We start from the raw sequence: 25,841 nt of genomic DNA on the forward strand, positions 1-25,841 counted from the left end.
GTCTTGAGCTGGTACCTGCTAGGGAAGGGGAGAGATGGATGTCAATGTCATGTGAACCAATGTAGTTTTCTCTAGTTCTGGGGAATATGTTACTGATGTCCTGGCTTTCATTTGGAAAGCAGGTGCTGCTTCGTCATAGTTAATTTTTTTTAAAAAATCATCTCTCTTATATATGTTTTTATTTGAAAAAAATAAAGAAAAGAAAATGACTGTTTAACCTATAAAGAATAACACAGAGGATGACACAGAAAAAAAAGGAGAAACACTTTCATAGAATCAGGGTCACAGAAAAGTGAAGTTGGGGAGGGGCCTACAAGGCCATCAAGTCCAACCCCCTGCTCAGTGCAGGAATACAATCAGAGCATATCTGCCAGGTGATTATCCAAGTTTTCTTTGAATGCCTCCAGTGTTGGAGCGCTCACCAACTCCCGAGGTAACTAGTTCCACTGTCGTACTGCTCTAACAGTTAGGAAGTTTTTCCTGACATTCAACTGAAATCTGGTTTCCTGTAACTTGAGCCCATTGTTGCATGTCCTGCACTCTGGGCTGATTGCGAACAGATCCTGCCCCTCCTTTGTATGGCAGCCTTTCAAATATTTGAAAAGTGTTATCATATCACTCCTCAGCCTTCTTTTCTCAAGGCTAAACATGCCCATTTTTTCAGCCATTCCTCATCAGGCTTGGTTTCCACTTTGGAGGGAAAAAATTGAAATACAGTAGGAGCTCCCTATCCATGGGATCAGTATCTGCTGATTCACTTATCCACTGCCTGAAAATACAAAATATAACCCTCCTCCCGAAATATGTATTTATATGTATACCTAGGATGTATTTACCAGAGACCATGTAATGTATAGCATTTGATACATCTGCATTTTTGGCATCAGCTGGAGGGGAGGTTAGAACCAATTCCCCATAGATACTGCATTCCTACTATATGAGCAATACTTGTTTTTCAAACCCAAATATACATAGCTGCTTTAAAAACAAAGGCCAGTGTCCTCGTGAGCCTCTGTTGAGTAGAAAGTCTGGCAGTGTTCTAATGCAGGAACACTATTGTATGGGAGGTGGGGTGCAGCCTGGATTTCTTCATGGAGATTATTGCTTGCTCAGCAGAAGTGCTTGTGCAAGTGGTGCTGTTCTGCAGCATAGTACCATATGCAAACCTTTTGAGCCTCAAAAGCTGCATCAGGAGATCGTCCTTAGGTATCGTCGTCGTTTAGTCGTGTCCGACTCTTCGTGACCCCATGGACCAGAGCACGCCAGGCCCTCCTATCTTCCACTGCCACCCGGAATTGTCAGTTTCATGTTGGTTGCTTCGCAGACACTGTCCAGCCATCTCATCCTCTGTCGTCCCCTTCTCCTCTTGCCGTCACACTTTCCTAACATCAAGGTCTTTTCCAATGAGTCTTCTCTCCTCATGAGATGGCCAAAGTACTGGAGCTTCAGCTTCAGGATCTGTCCTTCCAGTGAGCACTGAGGGTTGATTTCCTTCAGAACAGATAGGTTTGTTCTCCTTGCAGTCCAGGGGACTCTCAAGAGCCTCCTCCAGCACCACAATTCAAAGGCATCAATTCTTCAGCGGTCTGCTTTCTTTATGGTCCAGCTCTCACTTCCATATATCACTACAGGAAAAAACAATAGTTTTGACTATGCAGACCTTTGTCGGCCAGGTGATGTCTCTGCTTTTTAAGATGCTGTCTAGGTTTGTCATCACTTTCCTCCCAAGAAGCAGGCGTCTTTTAATTTCGTGGCTGCTGTCTCCATCTGCAGTGATCATGGAGCCCAAGAAAGTAAAATCTGTCACTGCCTCCATATCTTCCCCTTCTATTTCCCAGGAGGTTATGGGACCAGTGGCCATGATCTTAGTTTTTTCGATGTTGAGTTTCAGGCTGTTTTTTGCGCTCTCCTCTTTCACCCTCATTACAAGGTTCTTTAATTCCTCCTCACTTTCTGCCATCAGAGTGGTATCATCTGCATATCGGAGGTTTTGATATTTCTTCCGGCAATCTTAATTCCGTCTTGGGATTCCTCCAGTCCAGCCTTCCGCATGATGTATTCTGCATATAAGTTAAATAAGCCGGGGGACAATATACAGCCTTGTCGTACTCCTTTCCCAATTTTGAACCAGTCAATTGTTCCATATCCAGTCCTTAGGTATACCTAGCTCCTATTCCAGTGTTTCTGCCTTAAAATTGCTGGGGTGAGGGAAGTTTCTTTCTTTCTTTCTTTCTTTCTTTCTTTCTTTCTTTCTTTCTTTCTTTCTTTCTTTCTTTCTTTCTTTCTTTCTTTCTTTCTTTCTTTCTTTCTTTCTTTCTTTCTTTCTTTCTTTCTTTCTTTCTTTCTTTCTTTCTTTCTTTCTTTCTTTCTTTCTTTCTTTCTTTCTTTCTTTCTTTCTTTCTTTCTTTCTTTCTTTCTTTCTTTCTTTCTTTCTTTCTTTCTTTCTTTCTTTCTTTCTTTCTTTCTTTCTTTCTTTTTCTTTCTTTCTTTCTTTCTTTCTTTCTTTCTTTCTTTCTTTCTTTCTTTCTTTCTTTCTTTCTTTCTTTCTTTCTTTCTTTCTTTCTTTCTTTCTTTCTTTCTTTCTTTCTTTCTTTCTTTCTTTCTTTCTTTCTTTCTTTCTTTCTTTCTTTGTAGCTGTAGGCAACACCCCCCCCCTTCAGCTTGGCTACCATGAATGTTTTATTTTCTTGTGCCTGTTTCCACTTTGAAAAATGTTGTCTGAAACTCTTTGCTGTGCTCAGGGTTCCTGTGCTCTGAACACCACCCCTAAAGCTAGGAATTGGGAAAATGTTTGGAAGTTGCATCCTTGGAAGTGCCAGGGGTAGGGACAGGATTGGGGAAGGGGTGTCTGAATTGAGTTGTGTATGAAAGGAACAGTAATAGGTGCTGATAGGGATTGCTGGGTGAGTGTGGTGATCAACATTGCTCGGTAAGATGGATTTCATAGTACTGTACTAACAGGGGGGAAGTGGTGTCATGGAGGCATCACTCTGCGGTACAATTGTATAAAATTGTACTTTTACCTTCTATGTCTAGGAATTATAAATTAATTACATTCTCTATTGTTACGGAATGGCAGGCAGATAAGTTGTTATTTCATTTGTTCTGACTGTGCTTCGTGTCTGAAAGACTCATAGCTGGTTATTCTGAGCATTCATATTGAGCTTTTTGGATTTCGGAAAATGGAAGACATCTATAGCAAATTTCTCAACTCTTTCCTGTGCTTGTTCTCTGACTGTCTGGGTCTATTTTCAATTGTTCAGCCATTTATTTCACTTGATGCACAAGGTAGAAGAACCCAAAGGAAAAAGAAGTGTTTTGAAGTATTGCAACAAGGCCTTGTTGCTGTGTTATCAAATCAATAAGCTTGGGAGAGTCCTAGACAGAGCCAAATCACTGGATTTATTGTGCATTTATAAAAATCCCTAAGGGGTCACATCTGTTGGTGAAAGATGGGGAGCGCTGCAGTTCAAGTAATGGCAGGAGGGCCATAGGTTGCCCGTACCTGATCTTACAGGTTCGTTGCCATATGACTGTGTTGTAACAACATCCTTCCAAAACTTTGTTTCAAGTGCTTCTAAGACATAGTGTTTTCAAAGCTGTTGTATTTCTAACTGATGACTAATGGAGTTAGTCCAATATGTGTCCGGCCACTTTCAGGCTTCACAAATTTTAATTAAGGTGTGGTAAAATCACACACCCCCTATTCATCCTTCAGACTATTCAGTGCCCATCAGTCATTGGTTTTGCTCCTTAGATGTGAAGTTTTAAAAATCAAGGAGTGCCAACTGGACTGGAGCTGCTGTGGGCCACAGCGGCACCCCCGATGTTTTTGGCCTGTAGCTTTCATCAGCTCCAGCCAGCCTAGTTTGTGGTCGAGGAGCATGGGAGTTATAGTGGAAAACATCTGGGAGGGCCTCACTTGCCAACTCCTGCTGCAGAGCTTGGTCACTCATGAATAGTGAGAACCACTTCCAGGCTGCGTATTGGGCAATACACTTTTTGCATCTATTTATTGCTCTTTCTACCTTTCCATCATTAATATTCTTAAAACAGGGTGGGCAACCTTTTTTTCTTCCCTGTTAAGGGGTGCATTTGCTTGGGCTGAACTGTTATTGTCACAGGCAGGCAGTGGGCAGAGCAAAAGTCAGTGGTGGATAGGACTAGAGCCAGAAATGGGTGAGTGAAACCCTTCTCCCTCCGTCACTCTTTCTCTTCTCTTGTATTCTGGCACCTCCTTTTCTCTCCCCTTTCTTCCACAGACCTTATCATGAGTGTTCTGGTGGCTCAGTGATTAAACTGCAGTACTGCAGTGAAGATTCTGCTCACAACCTGCATTCAGTCGCAGGCTCAGGCAGCCGGCTCAAAGTTAACTCAAACTTCCATCCTTCCAAGGTTGGTAAATTGAGTACCCAGTTCGCTGGGGGCGGGGGCAATGTGTTGCCTGCATAATTGAATTGTAACCTGCCCAGAGAGTGCTTTAAATGCTATGGGGTGGTATATAAGCAACACGCTTGTTCATCCACAGTAAAAATGGGATGAAATCCCAGGACATCTTCCAGAAAACAGGAATGGTTAGGAATCTATGTCAGCAGTCTCTGCTCAGCATGTTTCTTGGCACGGTCACAGTTTGTTTCTGGATTGCATCTTGCCTCTTTATCGCCCTTTATCTTCCTTCCTGTAGCAGATGCTGCTCTGGGGCAGCTTTTCAAGCTCTCATTCACATCTTGGCAAGCTACAAATGCACAAGTGAGGCTTTGTAGCTGAGGGTACACATGAATATCAATTATCGGACAAGTGCCTGTTGCTGCTTGGCCAGCGGTGGGTTATATATTGCCCAAATCACGCCCGCGTAGTCTTATTTTGGGAGAAATGATGGAGGAATCCAAACTTGAATTTTTTTAATTGCAACAACGCAGCACTTTTGTCACAAGACATACAGTCTTGTGACAGCTTAAAGGCTAGCGAATTTATTGTGGCATAAACTTTGGAGGTTTCCATTCATCAAATTCAGACACACCATTAAGCACCATGAGGGGCTGTCTCAAGTAGCAGATCCTGGGTGTCCTGAAAGGGAAGATGCTTGTTAAGTATTAAGTTTATGATGCTGTATTTTTAGTGCCAAGGAGGAGGAGATGCAGTCTCTTGACCCTTCAGCCAAGAGACTTTGCCTGGCTTTGGGCACGATGTGCCCTCTACCTGTTGGTGGGAAAATGTCTTGAGGCAGCTCGGCAGAGGCTTTTGGCTTTTTTACGCGGCCGTGTAGGTTGGCTTTCACAGAAGACTTAATGAAACATAAGGAGGTTTGGGGTGGATTTAAAATGGTCTGTCAGAACAAGTGCCACTTGGCTGTAAGGAGGAATTCCTCTCTTGTATTAAGCCCTGGGTAATGAAGCCAGCAACCGTCCTTGAGGGCTGAACTCTATGTTACTGATAACCTGCCACTCGAAGAGGGAATTCATTAAGTGCTGATTGGAAAGCCTGGTCACGGTCACAGCAGGAGTTTTTCTCATCCCACTTGTTCTGCAAATCAGCTTTCTTCGCTCGCTGGTGTGTGTGTGTGAGAGAGAGAGAAAGAGAGAGAGAAAGAGACAGCACCTGGGAGACCACGCATCTTCTAGCACTGCAGAGAATAGCGCAACTCTTTCCCGGAGTTGGGCTGCCCTTTAGGGACAAGAGAGGCAATATTTGTACAGAAGAAGTGTCATTTTTTCTCTGCGGTTCCTTTTCTGTTGGGGAGACCCCTGGGGACCACGACACTCTGTGTTAATGGACAAGCCAATGGGATCTGTTGTACTTCTGCCTTCTTGATCAGTGGTTCACAACCATGGGTAACCCAGGTGTTCTTCGACTGCAACTCCCAGAAACCCCAGGTTGGGAAGCACTGCTGTATGTTGCTGGTCCTGTCACTTCTTACCATTGTTTATATTGGCTAGGCCAGATGGGAGTTGCAGTCCTAACAGTGGGAGAGCCATGTACAGTACGTATTCTCCGGTCTGGGATTACAGTGAGGAGGCTTTTTTCCATACCAGTGCTGGGCCCTTTAAGGACAGGGCGAGTAAAGTTGGTGTGGAAGTTCAGGTGGTTCTCCTTATCTTCCAGGGTTCTTCCATACCACATCCAAAACTGGGGTGGGAACTGTGGTTGCAGGAAAGCATTTCTCACACCACAGCTGTAAACTTTGAATTAGTCCTTACTCTGGGATCCTCTCTCTGGAGCAGACAGACACACGAGGAAGCTATTTCTTCTCAACTTGACTTTGAATCCCTCTTAATAAAGCTGTTCTCCACTGTTGTGTGCTTTGTTTAATAATATAAAAACAATATAACCATGTTGAGTTTATTTTTATGCCCATTGAAGAGCAATCTAGTGTCCAACTTAGAGCACAGCTCTATTGAAACCATTTACATTTCAGACAGTTCTTATCGCTTGTATGATCTGCTGAGGTGAATTGCCATCCCTTTAGGCCTGTACTGTTGGCTGTTCCTATGTTTTTGAATTTGTCCCCCCCCTCCGCCCAGCAGTGATAACCTTTTTTAAAATGAAAAGTCTAGGCAATAAGCTGTAATTACCCTTACACTGAGTAAATTACACAGTGCTTGTACTTTAGTCTAGAAGTACTTTTCTAGACTAAAACAGATTAGTGAGCACCCTTGGCTGCATGGCAAGGCTATGGTACAGTATGTTTTCTTGTTCCCCTTCCTTTTCACTACAGAACTACATGATGTAGCAGATGGTGGGGCTCAGGGCAGATGTGATTTTAGTCGCAGTTGAGTTAAATCACAATTTAAATTAAAAATTAGATTCTTTTTTTAAAAATCTGATTTAAATCAGTTTGAAATTTAAAAACCTTGGTGAGGCAAGTCTCTAGGGGTCGGGATCATTAGGAACACACTGGCATGGATAAAAACAGATCTAAAAGAAGGAGCTCATTCGGGCTCTCTTGAGTCCTGAGTAAGCCATGAAGCAGGCTGCGAAAGCAGAGGTGCTTGGATCTCGAATGTCTGATAACTTTTCCAGTGAGATATCACCCGGTTTAGCCTGCTGATCGCTGGAAAGGTCCATTTAGATAGCAGACTTGGAATAACCTGTTCTTACTGTAGAAATGCGGAAAAGGCGGATATGGTTTTCTCCTGGAAAGACCAGTTGGGTGAGCCACAGTAAAGCCAGATGTAGCCTTCCGCTGGAAGAGAGCTGCCACTTTCATTCAGACACACGGACAAGACCATAAAGGGCAGAGCTTCAGCCTAAATGTCACCTTGTCTTTCCGTCGTGGCCACGATGGCGCCATTCCCATTATGTGATGAAAAGAGTTTTCACATAAATCAGCCTTTGTATTACCAAATATAAAATGCTATTGTTTCAAATAGCTGCCAGTTATGTCACATGGCTTGCAAAATTGCCAGGCAGTGGTCCAATGATCAGCTGTAAGTCTGAACTCTGAGCTGCTTTCAATAGGGTGTATATCGTGCCACAGGGCATAGGTGTATTAGATCCAGCAGGCTGGCAGGTCACCTCTTGCTCTGTCTCCCTGAACATTGCAAGGAAGCTTTTTCGCCCTTGGCTGTGTTCTGCAGCTGACCTGGTCTCTTCCTTCCTTCCTCCCTCCCTCCCTCTCTCTCTTTCTCCTTCTCTCCTTCTCTCCTTGTCTCTCTCTCTCTTTGTCTGTCTGCCCCTTGCTGCTTTGCTTTTACCCATTATGCCTTTGTCATGCTGAAAAGGTGGTTAGAGTGGGCCAGAAGTGATGGAAGTCCATGCTGTGCATCTGGGAGGAACTTAAAATGATTTAGAAAAATAATAAAAGTGCTAATTTGTTTTTACGGCCAGTCATTCTTTCAAGAGGAATGCCGCACACTCCAGCAGTTAAGCAATCATGTGTGAAATGAATTTTTATAGGCTGTTTTGCTGATTATTCCGCAGAGTTCTGACTAGGTTTAGCAGCTTAGGTACTTGATACATTTTTTTTGGTGCAGACTTGTGTGACAGGGATTAGCTTTCAAATTCAAGACTCAAGAAGCAGTGATGTTGCCCATTTTGACAAACTGCCAGTCCTCGTAAGATTTTGGTGGGTTTTTTTAAAAAAATGTAATCTTGTTGATTCCTTTACGGAGGAATGCATGGTAGTTGTTCTGTCAAAACCATGCTCAAATATTAATTGTCAATTGGAATCTGAGATGACTATGAATTTAAATTACAAAGTTTGAAACGTTATGATATCTGAAATATCATTTGCTTCACTTTTTGTGTTGCGGTATGCATAGTGTTGCTTTTGTCACCCGGTGCTGAAGAGGGAGGCATCAGCAGTCTTAGGGAAACACTAACCTCTGCAGAAAGTCAAACTTTCTTGAGGGGAGCAACACCTAAAGAGGAGGAGGACAGTTTGGAGTCTCCTTCCCTTCCTCAGCTAGGGATTTCACACTGTGCTACCACTTTTAGCAAACACAAGGACCTTTGTTTCCTGGGTTATGGTGCCATTGAGATCCTCTTAGGATCTAGCTCTCAGTATTTAATAATCATTATGCACTGTCAAGTCAACGCAGTCTTATGGTGACCTTTTTCCAGAGTTTTCTCAGAAGTGGTTTAACACTCCCTTCTTTTGCTGCTGCCCTGGGACTGTGCAGCTTGCCCAAGGCTATACAGGCTGGCTCTTCTGGGATGCACAGCGGGGAACCGGACTCCCAACCTCAGGTTCCACAACCAGATACCTGACTCACTAACCTATCCAGCCAGCTAGCTATCAATATGAGCAATGCATAGTTTGTTATGTTGCCTTTGAGCTCTTGGGTCCAGCTCAGCTACATCTTTTGGCGGCAATGAAGCGTAATAGGCATGGTTGCAAAAACAACAAGATTATTTTAGCAATTGCGGTCACTTTGCCTCCCTTTTGCCAAAAGCTGGAATCCTATCATATAGTTCCTTCAGCTTAATACCAGCAGTGGTCAGTTGCTAGAAATTAAGAAGTGTTCATAGATGTTTCCGGTCTTGCATTGAGTCACACAGTTGGTGCACAATAGCGGATGCCTGTGCCATCATCTTGCAGCCATTTACTGATGAAAGTTACAAGCTTTGGTGTTACACCAGTGGGCATATCTAACAGGATTCTGGCCATTCAGTATCATGTTTCCTCACTCATGCTGTTCCTCCTATACCTCTCTCCAATTATCTTCCTCGGACCCTGGTTCCATGGCATCACTCAAACACTCTCATCCTTACTGATTCCAAGCAGTACTTCCCCCTGCTTCTTCTAGCTGCCTTTACCCATATGCCACACTAGACGCTGTTCCAAGACCTCTATTCAGAGCACGTTACCATAGTCTCTTGAGACTGAAGGTTGCCTCCGTGTACATGTAGTGGAGACTTTCTGACATCCATTCAATACCTCTCAATCACTCTATACCCTGGCTCCAAATTCCTTAGCACATTGGTATATGGCTTATAATTTAGTACACCTTATTTTACCTCACAGGCTCCCTTCTCCCCTGGCCATTGAATGTGCCAAGTGGCCACAGAGTGATTGATGACTGACTGTTGGGAGGGAGAATGGCCTAGGGTAGCCTAGGGGATACTTGGCTGGTTGGGATGAGGAACAGTAGTAGTCTATGCTGCAGTGGTGTGTTGCAGAACCTGTGCCTGTTCACTCTAGTTTTGAGGCACATTCAGCTGTCTTTTAAGCACTATGGCTGGTCCCTCCCTGGCTCAGGACATGGATGGTTGTTTGCTCTTCTGTTTTCTGCTCTGGCCTGGCTGGAGCCGTGGTCTCGCAAGAGGAGATGGATTTGTATTGCACAGTCATCTGGCTAAAGGAGGACTTAAACTTGCAACTCATCCTGGAAGCGCTGTAGTAAATACTGGTTGTGCTGGAACCTATGGGATTCCAGAGTGCTTTCTCTGCACCTGCTCCAGCACAACCCAACTTTCTGAATCCTTCTCTTGCTTTTTGGTTATCCTTAGGCTTCAAGTGTTTCAAAAGATGCACAGAGGCATAGATGACAAAGTATTTCCGCTTTCTAATGGCTGAGGACATTAACGTCTCCTGAGTTTATAAAGTGCATGTTGACATATTGCACTAGAACTCCATGTATCTTTTTCCTTTTAAAAATATTTCGAAATAGGTTTTGCTGTTCACGTGGATGCTTAACCTTTTTTTTTTTAAGAAAATGTGACAAATATAGGATAAAAAACCCCCTCAGTCAGGGGCATGCTGTTATAACCTTTGATATTTTGGGACAAGCCCCCTTTCATGTCACTCTGAAATCTTGAGCATCTTCAAGTCCCTGAAATGCTTGCAGTAATTACTATTTTTGCCAGTGTTCTCACATGGGTTTAAAAGAGTATGCTTTGAAATATTGACATTAAACCCAAAGTGATATAATTAGAGGTGGGGAAGGGAATGTTTCTGGTGCTATCCTTGGGATGGTAAAATGAAAGCTTTTGAAACAGCATGGTTTCAAATTCATGTGCCTGCTTACTGAGGAATAAGCCCTGTTGAATGCACAGTGCACTTCCTGTTGAGTAGATATGCACAGGAGCATCATGGTGTTTCAATAATGAACATGTTTCAACAAACACTGCCTTGGGCTTTGACATGCACAAAAACCTTTCATTTTTGGAAATACAGGATCTTGTATGTAAACACTAGGAAGTATTTCTCCATTGTGTTTTGTGTGATGGCGGTGAAATGCATTTGATCCGAATAGGGGAAGAGGAAGTTCTATTTTGCTGAAAATGCAGTGTATAGAAAGGGGAGAAAAAACTTGTGAAAGAGGATGTGTCATTTTTCTTGGATTGAATGTGTGCATTTTGGATGTGTGTTTTCTGTGTGCCTGGAGTGTACACAGGGAAAAGTGGGCACAAATTGGGACAGTAGTGAGAGTAAGATTTTGAATATGCAAGAGCCTAACAAATGCAGAAGCGGACTGGGAAGATACAGCTTGTGGCTGGATAAGGTTAGGATGTACTATCTGAGATTTATTTGCTGGCTGTCTTCCTCAGGACCTAGTGATCTTTTTAGGTAATTGCCAACACATTCCTTTCAGAAAACAATATGTGATTATGACTTCTAAAGAGCTTTTTGGAAAGATATGTATATGAGCTTCATGTTCCTGGCCCTGCTTCTGTATTATTCAGGACACAGAATGCCCTCTTCTAAGTACAGAAGCTTTACTATTTATTAAAGCTTTAGTGTCGTGCTCTTCAGCTTAAAAGGTTCTTAAAACACCTTCCATAATGGCAGCAGATCAAGATTGAACAAGATAGTATTTAGTTGTGAGTTTGCAATCTAAAAGACACAACTCCTTGGGAAAGGAAAACTGTATGAGCAGCGAAGAAAAAAATCAGCAAACCACAAGACATTATCAACTGGCATAGAAAACGTCTACCTGTAAAGTTTTGGAACTCCCACCTTTGAAATATGAAGGTTGTTTCTCTAACAATGAGGATGAAGTCATTGTGTACAGAAGAGTGGACTGTGGAGGGTACAGTCCTTTGCCAGGGTCATGTTGGTACCTCGGGGCTTCTGAAGTTCATGGGGAAATTGCCATAGTGGCAATATGGCTGATGCACTCATGCCATTGTAGCAGATTTGCTAGCCAAACTCCCTGGATGTTAACTGATAGAATGGCTGAAATGGGGTGGAGACATGGGTAAGATTGGCATTATCCTTACAGTTCTGTACATACCACAAAGGTGGCTCAGCCCATGGCCAGCAATTGTGACTTGGACTTTTCTTGATGCTCCTTTGTGGGGTTACCAACTAGTACAGGAGACATGTTTTCATCTCTGCAGAATCCACTCTGTTCTTGGTGCTGGTCAGTAAAGGTTATCAGTTTTGCACTTGATGGTGTTTACAAGTGGAGAGTTGTGATGATGTTACTAACAACAGTGTAGGCATGGATTATATTTTTACAACACTTTTAATTTTAATTTTAACTTTGTTGCCCCTTCCTATCCCGGGTTGTTTGCATATTGCCTATGATGGCCATTCTGCTGGCAGAGGAGTAAGATATCTCCAGGCTTTCTATGACTGCATTATTACAGAGGTTTGTGAGATTCTCAGAAGTCCAGATCTTTATTTGTCTTTGTATGAAAGAAAAAAACACAGAGGTTTCTTACAGAAGATTCAAGAAATCAAAAGAAAACTCAAGCCTAGATTAGGAATGCTGAAAGACCAATAGAGAAGCATAATATCTGATCAGGAAAAAATCAAGAGAAGGTAGAAACGGTGTACTGAAGGGATAAAAGGATGACAGACTCCTTTGAAGGGGAATCCTGTGATGAAGAATCTGCAGTTCTAAAAAGTGAAGTGAAAGCTGTTCTGAAAGCACTAGGAAGAAAGAAATCACTAGTGGTAAATAGAGAGTGCAACCAAGAAATTAGAAGAAAACTGAGACTTAGAAGGGCAGCAATGAAGGAATTAGAAAAGTTAATCAGGTGTAAGGATGTCACTGGAGACCAAGACTAAGATCATCTACTCTTATATTTCTGATCTACTCTTATATTTCTGATCGCAAAGCTGATAGTTGAGAAAGCTGACAGGAAATAAAATGATACATTTGGAAAGTGGTGCTGAAGGAGAAAGCTTTGTGGTTACTCTGGACAGCCAGAAAGACAGACAAATAGGACCTAGACAAATCAAGTTTGAACTCTCTCTGGAGGCAAAAATTTTGAAGCTGAGACTCTCCTACGTTGGGCAGATCATGAGAAGGCAGGATTCTCTAGAAAAGACAGTAATGCTGGGGAAGGTGAAAGGCAGCAGGAGAAGAAGATGACCAAATATGAGATGGACTGACTTACAAAAGGCTTGAGTTCAAAAGAGCTGAGCAGGGCAGTTGAAAACAGGATATTTTGAAGAATACTTATTTATTCAAAAAATGAAGGAATGCAGAGTCATAATTATATTACCTTGAAGGTATATTTCCTCACCTGCTGTTACTGTCTGTTGCTAATTTCTTTATGGTTATGACATACTTTGTGACGGTTAAGTCCCACTGCAAGGAGAAAGGTGTGATGTTCGCCCTCGTGCCCCTTGCCTGACCCTCCAAACACAGAGCACACGAAGGCAAACCAATACTCCTTTTTACCTGCTGCCATCAATTGATCATAAATCAACATTAATTATGGAAGGATGAAGATGAAGGTCCAAACTTCACAGTCTTTTAAATAAAACTTATTTATTGATTACAGATGTTTGATTATTAATCATAGGTAACTTCTACACGTTTATTTCTGATCAATCTCAACTGTCTACAGTGGTGCCCCGCATAACGAGTGATTTGTTAACGACGAATCCGCATAGCGATGTTTTTTGCGATTGCAAAAGCGATCACATTGCGATGTTTCTAGTGGTAAAACATCGCTTTGCGCTGATCGGTAAGCGTTTCGCTTACCAATTTTTGCATAGCGATGTGTTTTTTAACAGCTGATCGGCGGTTCCAAAATGGCCACCGGGTAAAGAAAATGGCTGCCCGCTGTGTTTTCGCGCCCTTTCCTCACTTATCGGGCAGCGAAAATGGCGGCCGCATGGAGGATTTCTGCAGAAAGGTGAGTTTTTTGCCCATAGGAACACATTAAACGTGTTTTAATGCGTTTCTATGGGCCTTTTTGCCCCGCATAGCGACGAATCCACATAGCGACAATTTTTTCGGAACGGATTATCGTCGCTATGCAGGGCACCACTGTATTTATTATTACAGTTCTTATTCACTCTTCACTCTAATTACCTCAGATCTCCCAAATACCACACTCTGTCTCTCCACTCTCTCTGACTCCGCCTTTTTATTACATATCTCTCGGCTCCGCCTCTTAGCAACATTAGCCTGCAACATGAATATGCAGGACCACTTAACCTAATAAGGGTGAACACTACAGTGGCATAGATGTGCAACAAACAAGCAAATAATCAAACAAAAACAAGCAGACAAGCAAACAAACAAATGGCATTGGCAGTGAAAATCTGGATTCTGTAGCAAGGCATTTGCCTTCCAAAAATGTAAACTTAGACTAGTTCTTTGCTGTAGTTCTTAAAACTATAAAATTTGACATAGCACTCTGCTTTTTTCCCTTCTCTTTTCTTCCTTCCACATTTTAATTACTTTCCCCCTCATTTCCAATCTGGCATTAATCCTTGAGAGCTGAAGACTTAAGAGTATCTAGGAAGTTTTAGACTGTTATAGCCCCTGGAGAACCACATTAGTACAAGGAAGTGTGTTGGAAATCTGTGCCTAACTCTCCTTCAGATGCACATTATAGGCCATTAATTCTGTGAAGTCCTTTGTGTGCTCTTCTTTGTCTGCAAGAGTGGTAAATGTTTGTCTTTCCAAGTCACTGGAAAATAAAGGTCCGCCTAGTTTTTCTCTCTGCAGGTCTGCTCCGTACCAAGATGAGATTATTTTACATGTGTATCTGTTGGCCGGCCTGAACTTTAGAGTGTCACAGAATTCTGTGAAATCAGAGCATTGAATACAGTGGACCCTTGACTTACAGACGGCTTGACTTACAGACGGCTTGACTTACAGACTTCTCTGGCCGCAAAATTTAGGTTTGACTTGCAGCCTGAGAATTGACTTACAGACCAGAAAAAAACCAAAATGGAACAAAAACGGCCTGTTACGGGATTAATCGGTTTTCAATGCACTGTAGGTCAATGGAGACTTGACTTACAGACTTTTTGACTTGAGAACCGCCTTCCAATACGGATTAAGTTCTCAAGTCAAGACCCCACTGTAATCCTCAGAGCAGTGCTATGTTGTGTTCTTCCCACCACGCCATTGCATACTGCTTATTGCCCTCCTTAATGGGAATGCTCTGATTACACTTCCCTCCTTCCTGCATATACGAACCTATTCTTATTACCAGCAATGTGATCAATAGAAAGATGGGGCCGCAGAAAACTGTGAACTGTCTTCAAACTTCTGGTTATTTACTTTCATATATTTTCGATTTGAACTGTTAAAACCCAGCTATGCTGGGTTTGCCAAACATTTTGAGGACACCATTGCTTTAGACCAGTGTTTCCCAACTTGGGGGTTGTGACCTCCCCGAGGGGGGGTGTCACAAAGTGTTTTCTGGGGGATTGCATGTTGCCCTATATGTTTTGTTGTCCTTGTTAAATAATTTCTTCCTTGACTGTTTCAACCTGGGTATTAAAAGTTAGCATGCATGTGTATATATGAGAAGCAGGACCTTTGAGGGAGAAAGAAACCTCAACGTTCTGAGAAGGAATGTCCTTACTGCATTAAAAATGCCCTTTTATGAAAACGTGGTGGGATGGGGGGTGTTGCACAGGTTATTTGGCTGTCTAAAAGCGGCTCAGAAAAGATTGGGAACCACCGCATTACAGTCTTTTTCACAATACCAAATTAGTTTTGCTTGCTTCTCCAGGAACATGCCATTCTGAACCGCCCTATCTATTTAAAAAACAGAAAGTTGGACAGAAGAACTTAATGAGAACCCTGTAGATTCAGAAGTAGGCTTATCTGATACACTGTTTTGTTTTTGTTTTGCCCAGTGGTCTGTTGGAACACTGCAAGCAAGACACGAGTGCAATGGTAGTCTTCTGCTTATGTTCCCTAGAAACTGGTGTTGAGTCGAACAGTCTGTGATAGGGGAGCCATCATGTCTAGTAGCTATAGCTAGTTTATAACTGTCTTCATGCCTTGTAGCTGTAGCTGGTGTTTAGCTATTTAAATTGGTTGTTTCATAATTTATATGAATTATTTCAAGATCCTTTAAAATATTTATTTATTTAATTTATTTATATGAGAGCTAGTTTTTCCTTCGGGGGAAAAAAAAGTTTGCCAGAACAGTCAGCCAGCCAGTCCCGATTGAACTCCTGGTGGTGCTAAATCAATGTCTAAAATGGCTTCTATTCTATTATGATCTTAAAAGACATTTAATTCCACATGGAGTAGCAAAGGGACATTTGGGGGTGTCTGTTAACAGCATTGCTGGTGCAATGCATTTCCAGGAGGGGAGTCACTATAGAGGACAAAGAAAGCCCTGCTATCGTCCATTTGGACAAAAATGTGTCTAAATTTAGTTCCTAGAAGCAAGGAGGATAGCAGAATTGAGTACAATCATTGCTTTTTGCAGCTAAGTCAAGATCTTGCCATATTGTCTTCTTATAAGCAATCATTCCCTTTGTATTTCTTTGGGAGCGGAAGAAGATATTTCATATTTGGTAGAGAACCCATATTCCTGGTTTTATGTAATTTTTTTTTTTCAGAACAGAAGTATATTATGCTGCTACTATCTGTAGTTTTCTGATAAAAATATGATTTTCTAAGTTACATTTTTTTCATATTTCTGCTTTATTGTTTTTAACTCTAGTTGTGACTAGAAAGTGATGGATAGTATTGCCAATGAGTTAATATGCAATGCATATTGATCAACATAGGATCTCTGCCATTTTTATGGAATAATTTCATGGAATCACAGAATCATAGAGTAATGGACCTCCCTGCTCAAGGGTGGAATCCAAATCAAAGGATATCTGACAGATGGTGGTCTAACTTTCTCTTGAATGCCTCCAGTGCTGGAGTGCTCACCACCTCCCGAGGTGATTGGTTCCATTGTTGTACTGCTCTAACAGTTATAATGTTTTTTCAGGATATAAAACCAAATTCTCACTTCCTCTAACTTCAGTCCATTGTTTTGTGTCCTGCATTCTGAGATGATTGAGAACAGATGCTTTCCCTCCTCTGTATGACAGTCTTTCAAGTATTTGAAAAGTGCTGTCGTAACTCTCAAAGTCTTCTTTTCGTAAGGCTACATGTGTCCACTTCTTTCAGTCTTTTCTCATAGGACTTGGCTTCCAGTCTCCTGATTATCCTTGTTGCCTTCCTCTGAATTTGTTCCAGTTTGTTGACATCCTTCTTAAAATGCAGTGTTCAGAATTAGACACAGCACTCAAGGTGGGGCCTAACCAGTGCCGAATAAAGGCACTACTACTTCACTGAATTTGGAGACTATTCTTCTGTTGATGCAGCCTAAAATAGCATTCACCCTTTTTGCAGCCACATCACACTGTTGACTCATATTCAGCTTGTGATCCACAATAATTCCAAGATCTTTCTTGCTTATAGTATTGCTGAGGCAAGTATCCCCCAACTTGTAACTGCATTTCCCCCCTTAGGTGTGGGACTTTGTACTCATTACTGTTAAATTTAATTCTGTTTTTTTTTCAGCCCAGTGCTCAAGCCTATCATGTACTTTTCAAATTTTGTTTCTGTCTTAGTACCAGCTATTCCACCCAATTCAGTGTAATCTTAAAAACTGATAAGCATTCACTGCACCCCCTCATCCAAGTAATTAATAAAAACATTGAAGAGCACTGGGCATAGGAATGAGCCTTGTGGTTCCCCACTTGTTACCTCCTTCCAGTTTGAGAAGGAGCCATTGACAAGCACTCTCTGAGTACGATTCTGTAACTGTGTATCTACTTGATAGTTGTTCTACGCAGTCCTCATCTAGTTAGCTTTCTAATTAAGATATGGGGCACTTTATCAAAAGCTTTGCTGAAGTCAGAGTATCTTACATCTACAGCATTCCCATCATCTGGCAAGGAGGTTACCCAGTCAAAAAATGAGATAGGATTAAATTGGCCAGATTTGTTCCTGACAAACCTGTGTTGGCGTCTAGTTACTATTATTTAACTACCTATCTGGAAAGCTGTAAGTTAAAAGTAGAATTATTAATGGCATAGCAGGAATTTCTGCTTTATACTAGCTGTTAGGTTTCACATAATGGTAATGGTGGTTTTGATGGGGATACTGAATCTGTTCCTTGAAGTAGGGACCTATCTTTTGTCTGTTTAAAGTGGGAATATTCAGATTAATTTTTTTTGAATTAGTGAGCTCTTTTTTATTACATATGTTTAATATTATGCACAACATGGTTACCAATAAGGAAAGTTTATCTCTCTATCATGATGAGGGTATCAGGTCACAAAGTGACCATTTCCCAAGCTAACAAGACTAAATCAAAAGTAACATGCCCCCCAAACCTACATATAAAACAGAGGTGCAGTTTGAATTCCAAACTAGATTTCTCCTCTTTTACCTGTTTCACAGAAAGTAGGTCGATAAAAGCTCAAAGACAAGTATTTTGGGCATGAACTTGAGTGTGAGGCCAAAATCGGGTCTGAACCCACCACGCCAAATCCCATGGTTGCCTCCAACAAAGCACCACAACAAACCCCCATTTCACAGAAGGCACAGAGAGAAATGCACATCAGTACAATCAGCTCAGGCAAAATACACATTCCGCTCCCCAAAGAAACAGATGCAGCAACCACACACCACATCTTTCGCCAAATATCCTGGGTGGGAAAAAAAAGCATATATCTACAGCAGGGGCTAAGCAACTTCTTGTGCCTCAGCACCTGTAATATTCCCTCCTATCCATCAGCTTATCTTCCTTTTTCTTGATAACTGGGCACACCTCAGAATGGAATGCTGGGTGACTGGTGACTGGCACTTTTTTTTGTCCCTAAGGCTGCCTCTAAGGGCCCTTATGAGGTTGAGGCATTCCCAGATATAAAAGAAGTGCAGGAAGATGTGGCTTCGTTTTGTAGCCCATAAATCTCTAGTTAGTTATTTTTTTTTTTAAATCTACAAAAGCAAAGCGGGGCTGGGGAGAGGAAGAGATGCTAGTCAGGAAACAGGGAGCCTGGGAAGTGCCAAGGATTATATCTGTGGGCACAGCGTAGCCTACAGGTGACTTGGCCAAACTGGTGATAGCTTCGAATAATAACCATACTGTACATTGAACTGTAATACAGTCTGAAGACTGAGAATCTGTTGTTTTGTATTAACTATGTACTGTTGTAATGGTGACTTAATGAGATGATTTCACTTTTTCAGAAAATGAGGGCAGTTGTAATGAACACTGAATCTCACTTTGTTCTCTTGCCACAACTGAAATGAAGGTGGCTGTTTCTTCTCCTGCCGAGGGGGAGTGGTCTGTCCCTGCTGTGGTGTTGCTGTGCCAACACCCTGCTTGCCTTCTGTTGCTCCAGGACAGGCAAGCTGTATTGTCTATAAAGCACCTGCAGTGGTGATATTGGTGTTTAGGGCCCAACTGGAGCCGTGTATTACAGTGGTCAAACTTCAGTACTGCAGTTAAAAACTCTGAGCATGACCTGTGTCCAGTCCCAGCAGATTCAGGTAGCTGGCTCCAGTACCCAGCTCACTGGCAGGGTAATGTGTAGCCTGCATAATTAAAGTTGTAAATTGCCTAGTGGAGTGCTTTAAGTGCTATGGAGTAGTATATAAGAGGCATGTTTTGCTTTGTTTTTTTCGTGCAGTTGCATGTTACAGACAGTGGCTCTGCCCATTGTCTTGATGCCCCTGCCTCTGTGAATAATGTTGGGAGTGCTGGGAGGTTGTGATCAGAAGCAGGTGAATGGCAGGGTATGGATTTCATCCTTTCACTACTACAGTAGTTGTTTTCTCCTTCTAGTGAGCAGAAGTGCAATTGGGAAAACAGTTTTGGTACATAAGACGTATCAGTGCAAAAGGGTTATTAAGGGTTCTTTTCCTATCTTGTTTACTTTGCTGCTCCTCCCAAAGCTGCTACTTATTTCTCCAAAAAAGAGGCAGTTGAGAGAATGTGATTAGCCCTTGATCTGCAGCCTTAGTGATGACGGAAGCCCTGTCTAGTTTAGGATCCTGTCATCAGCACTGTACTAATCCAGAAGATAAAAGATGTTCTCTATGCAGAGGAGATGTGATATTTGTTACAATTATAAAGCCTACAGAGGTCTTCACAATTTTCTTTTCTTTTTTTAAATGTTGGAGTAGTTGAAGATGTCAAATGACATCTTGTCCAAGGTTTTTATCACGCATTGTGACTGGTGGCCACCATGTAATTGAGGGGCACAGAGCCATTCATATATGTATGCTTTCTCTTTCCATTACATCTCAAGAACATTTTGTTTTATGCAGCACATGATATGATGCTGTCTTCTCCTTGGCTTATTTGTTGTTGGATTGGGGGGAAATGCAGAATGTGATCTTGTCACTAAACACACTCTTTTCAAATCCCGATGAAGAATGGTGCAGTGAGAAGCACTTAGCCTAAATCTGGAAGTTGAGTTCTGGCAAGTGGACTTCTTTCTTATTAGGTTGAAACGTTTTGCTATTCATCCAAGTAGCTTCTTCAGTCTGAGAAGAGTTGGTAGGAGACCCCTGATATATTCTCCACGTTGGTTTCACTTCCCCCTTGTCACATTGTTTTAACTTCCCCCTGGTCTTCAGGGGCAAGTGAAACCAACGTGTAGGATATATCAGGGGTCCCCTACCAACTCTCCTCAGATTGAAGAAGCTACTTGGATGAGTAGCAAAACATTTCAACCTAATAAAAAAAAGTCCACTTGCCATGACTCAACATACAGAAAACCTCACCTGGATGACTGAGAATCTTCACAGATGCCTAGCCTAAATGTTCCTGATTGTCACTTAGGGTTCTTCCAGAAAGGGGAATATTCCTGCTACATCCTCAGCCCATGTCATAAATGGCATGCTGGCCCTCATGGCCAATGTACTCCTCCCACTCCTGCTCTAATCAGGCTGTGTTACCAGCAAGAAGTTGCCAGAGATGCAGGAAGTCAATTGCTTCCCCTTTGGGTGCAAGTGAAGGAGCAAAGATGAGCCAGAAGGAAGGATGTCCTTTAAAAAAAAAGATGAAATCCCCTAGTCCTCCATAAAGCATTCAGCTTTACCCCAAACAAATCCAAGCAAACAAACAGGGGACAAAAAAGCTTGCAGAGTCACATGTGATGGGTTAGATACATCTTAGGGAACAAATGGTCCGTCTGGTGGAGCCCTGGGTTTTCCAAAGCTGAGATGTGCACAAAGAAGAGGACATGTGAGCTCTGTTTTATGGAATATTCCCCTTCAAGGCTCATTTTGTACTTGACAGCGAGCCAGTTCTTTGAGATGGGGCCTTAATGAGCTGTACTCCTCATTTGAGAAACATACTGCCTTTTTCTGTTCTTTCAAAAGCATGTTCTTCACTTTACTGTGTGATTTAGAAGGCTGGTTATTCCATGTACTGGATTAAAAGACTTCTTCACTGATCTTGTTTTAATTAATGGATGAAAGAGCAGAGGTGCTGCTGCTAGAAAGTGGCTTGGAGCTTTGTAAAAGGATTAGATCAACTGCTAATGTGTTCCATGTGACATAACTGAACAGTTGAAGAGCCTGGAGAAATTTGCAACCTGATCTTGTTTCTGGCAGTTTGCTAGTCAGGTTCCTCTGAGATTTTTTTTAATCCTTCTGAATTATTGGTGAGCATTCTCTGTCTACAAGCTTTCTGGAGGTAGTGGGGAATGAACTGATGATAGTCTGCTTTGGAGTATCTGGCTTCCGACAGTTTTGCTTCCCATGCATTCCATACAAGCTGAGATTGTAGTACTAGGCCAGGGCTTCACAAAGACCTCCAATGCTTTGGAAGTCTCTTTCCAAAAGACTGTGGGAAGGAATCAGTTTTGCTTTCTTTTTTGGGGAAATAGGATGAAAAATTTACCAATTTAGCCAAACCTTTCAATAAGATATAACCTTCCTATGGTTGACTCATCTTATTTGTCATTTCATTCTGATTTTTCACGGTTTCTATTAATAATGAAAGAGAAGGTGCAGGTTCTGGGAAAGTTTAGCAATTTAGTTCCCTTCTCCCATCTGAAGCCTCGCTAGAAATGTGATGGGGACAGCTGCTGACAAGATAGTAGTGGAAAAATGGTTTAAAGCCGACAATGCCTAGGCACTTTGTGTTCATACAGGAGTTCACCTCTGCAAGTCTTTTTCAGCAGCGAGAGGGAAAGGCTTGAGACCCTCCAGATATGAACTTCATGCGATGCCAAAGAAAGGCAAAACCAACTCTTCCTCTCCTGTGTGCAAAAAATAAAGAAACAAAAGCAAAACAAAAAAGGGTGTGCAAAAGACCTTACCAGGATTCATGCCACAAAGTATAATTCAGAGACAAAATCAGGCATGCCTTATTTCTGTGGAAATCAGTGGCTCATAGATACTTCTTCCTGTGAGCCAGAGCTGATATTAAGCATCCTTCATCTGTCCATCTTGTGCAAAGTTTATCTTGCAAACTAGAGGATAAGACTTTTGAAGTACCATGGGTTTCTTTATCCTGCGGATCTGAAATACAGAATGAGAAGATACAGTGAACCTGCTTGAGTGTGAAATTAATTAAGATCACCTCTTCTTCTTCTTCTTCATCTGATGATAAGCTCTTTGGGGCTTTTTAAGCCATTTCAGAAACAAAGTATAGTCCAGGAAAAAGTGTCTTTCTCTGTCTTCTTTAGTTCTTGATTTTGGTTTACTTTTAAAAAACTTGAAATTGAAATGAAAATACCCCAAACCCAATGATTAAAATAAGAAGCAAATTGCAGTCTTACAAAACATTTCAAAACTGTATGATTTTACAAATATATTTGAATCCCAAGTATATGTGCTATCACTGTCAGGACTGGGGCCATGCCGGAACCAGGCAACCTTAGTGCATGCAGGATCGGCCCCATCCTTATGAGGGGAGAACTGCTCTACAGATTGCAGGACTGGGCCCTTTCCCTGCAGCTGCTGCCCAACTCCTCAAGAGCGCCAACCTGTGGAATCTTAGGACTGGGCTATAAGAGAACAGGCTTTCCCTACAGAACTTTGCCTCATCAACATAGGTCTCTGGCCGTGCTGTGGTGTTATTCCTTCCCTGCCTGCCTGGTTGTTCCTGCCTTGCCTCTCATGGCATCCCTGGGCCCTGCTACCTTGATGCTGTTCCTCCTGGCTTTGACTCCCGGACTGTGTGACCACGATTTGTGTCATCCTTCTACTGGACAGCTGTTCGGACTCAAAAACCCTATCTGCTTGGTCTCTGCTTGGGCTCTGGGGTTGTTTCTAACTTGTTCCTGTGCTCTTGCTCTGGACTGGGTCTTGGTGCCTTTTCTACTGAACCCTGACAATAACTGTGATAATTTTATTTCCCTTCCTTTTAACTGTGGTTATGATAGATGTCTTGAATGTGCAAGTTCTTCTCTCTCTTGTGGTAAAGCCAAATAAAAGAATATTATGTTTAATTTGCCTTCATCACATCTGACTGGCTCAGATGCAAGGAGTTTGAGGAATAATCTGGCATCTTTGCTTTTGAAGAACAGTTTGAATTGATAACATTACTAAATGTCACAATTTCTAGCACTAGTTGGAGAACTCTGTGTCCTATCCATGGGGGAAAAGAGAGGGAACATTGCTTGTTTATCAATATGCTGTTCAAATGTTCCATGTGTTTCTCATGAGAAATAATCTGACAAAAATATGTGTTTTTGCACTCCTGCCAATGGAATTAAAAACTCGAACAAACAGCAGCATCTCCTTTTGTACAAAAGAGCTCAGGTGTGTGTTTTTGGTTAACCTTTTCTTTTTCCGCAAGATGAAGGTCAGCTGGACTTCTGATACTCAGGCTCCAGAGTCCATGTATTCTAAGTCCAAGAATGAGATGTGTATCACCAAGAGGGGCCAAAATCCTATTGGTGCTCATGGATGGTTTCCATAACTTGCTGTGGCTAAATGACAAGGTTCTGGGATGTATCTTAGTTGCATGACTGGGTGTATGAACAGGTACACAATTAAGACACAACCTGGCATCTCATAAATTGGCAGCGGCAAATGACATAAACCTGAAGTAGACACTGGTGGGATTTTGGCTACTGGAACTTAGCTGTTTAACTTGTGTCAGATTGTAGAAAACATAATTATTCAGCACTCTAAACCTCAGAGGAGAGAACTTCTGCCAGCCATTCCTCTCCTCTCTCTTAAACATTTGTGTTTAAGAGATAGCCTATTAAACTTGAATAATTACTGATGTGCAACAGATGGACGAGGCTAGAATAAGATCCTGCCACAAACCTAGATGCCAGCTGTGTCCCCATATCTACACTGACAGTGCATCAAGGGTCCTAAGAATGTCAGGAACAACATCAGAGATTTAATTATTTGTTCATCCTCTAATGGGATGTGTGCCATCTTCTGCCAGTACCATGCCTCTACATTCTATGTGGGACAAAAAGAACAGTCTCTGTTCAAAAGAATGAATGAACGAACATAAATCTGCTATCAAAGTTGGCAACACAGAGAAACAAGTTTCAGAACACTTGACCCACTCAAGATATTCTGTTATAGAGCCCAAAGTGGATATTGTAGGAAAAAGTAATCACAGAGGGGGCTTGGATAATAAAAGTAAGCTACATAAGTAAATTCTAGTGTATCTTTAAGTGCTTAAATAAAAATCATGGCTTCTTAGTGCACTACATATATTAACCAGTCAGCTTTTTATAACATCTTACATGTATAAAATAGTATATACTCTGCCCTAAGGCACTTGAAATAACTATTGTTATTTCTGTGAAAGCCAGACTTGTCAGGCGGACAGCTAATTACCTGAGGTAAGGCCTACAATTTTAAGTTAACATTAGTCCCTTCTTCTGTTAATGATGCATTGCCATTTTTGTCTGTTGTCTGTATCCTCACCTGGTTTTGACCCCTTCTACACACTGTGGAGACGTGTAGAAGTAGTGGAACAGTATGAACTGTTTGCCCAAGGAGGTAGCTTTGATCCATGAAAGCTCACACTGGAACAGATCTTTCAACATGTGCCGGATGAGGTTAGACGGTTCTTGAAAATACAGACTCGCAACTTGGATGTTCTCCTGGATTCATACCCTGAGTGTTGGTGCCCAGGTCTTGGTGGTAGCTAGGAGTGCATTTGCACACTTAAAACTAGTGCACCAGTTGCACTTATTCTTGGAGATGTCTGACCTTGCCATGGTGACACTTCCCTTAGTTTCACTTAGTTTCACATTTGGATTACTGTAACATGCTGTGTAGGGCTATCTTTGGAAAGTGTTTGGAAACTTCAGCAGGTCTAAAATATTGCTACTACTGTAGATTGAGCTGGTTACATAGATTACATAACCCCCTGTTAAAACAATTCCACTGGCTGCCAGTCCGTTTTCTGGGCACAGTTGAAAGAGCTGGTTTTGACTTAGCCCTTAACAGCTTTGGTCCAACCAAAGGTATGTCTCATGAGGACTTGAAACAGGGCCTTCCCTGTCTCTGCTCCCAAGCTGTCGACCTCGCCCCCCCCCATGGGAGGTCAGGCTGGTCCAGCCTTTGCTCTCCTTTGATCTCCAGAGATCTTTCTCTTCAGGCAGGCTTTCTCTCAATTACTGGCTGCCTACAAGGTGGGCTACTTGTTACCCCATCTTCCAGTTTTTCACACTGTTTGTTTTAATATTGTAAGCCATTTTGGATCCTCTTGAGGAGAAAGGTAGGGTATAAATATTTAAAATATATAAATACGAATAATAACGACTATCTGAAGCAAGAAATATTCATCTCGGGGACAAGAGTGACCCTCGGATCTTTTTCTTTGCAAAGAAGCCATTTTTGTTGCATCATCCTAGATGGCTAGTGAGAGTAAAAGGTTCATAGAAATTGAGAGAAACTGGGACATTGTTAGGTCTTTAAAAACGTTGGAAGCCATGGTTTTCATGAGAGAAGACTAGCCCACTGAATGTAATTACTATGTGATGAAGACAAAAGAGGATTCACCTGCGCTTAATTACAGTTACACAGTCATCCTCATAGGGAAAGAAATTGAGAATATATTTTTGCTTTGATAGTGTACGGACAGTAAAGCATCTACAAGTTGTTTAATTTATGGAACACAATCTGTTACAGTGTGCTAATAGGTTTCTTCTCCTGCAGCTATGTTGCTCCCTGGCAGCTGGGCAAGTGCTTTCACTAATAAGCATTGGTAGACTTCAAAGTTCTGAAATTTAA

General features: G+C 41.9%; 1 protein-coding gene across 5 annotated transcripts in view; it reads left to right on the forward strand.

Annotated features, from left to right (window-relative positions):
* Positions 1-25,841, forward strand: part of SLC39A11 (solute carrier family 39 member 11) — a 393,771-nt gene that overhangs the window by 19,796 nt on the left and 348,134 nt on the right. The gene's annotated exons all lie outside the window — the stretch shown is intronic.

Source organism: Pogona vitticeps, chromosome 2 (genome assembly GCF_051106095.1).
Source record: "Pogona vitticeps strain Pit_001003342236 chromosome 2, PviZW2.1, whole genome shotgun sequence".
NCBI classification, from domain to species: Eukaryota; Metazoa; Chordata; class Lepidosauria; order Squamata; family Agamidae; genus Pogona; species Pogona vitticeps.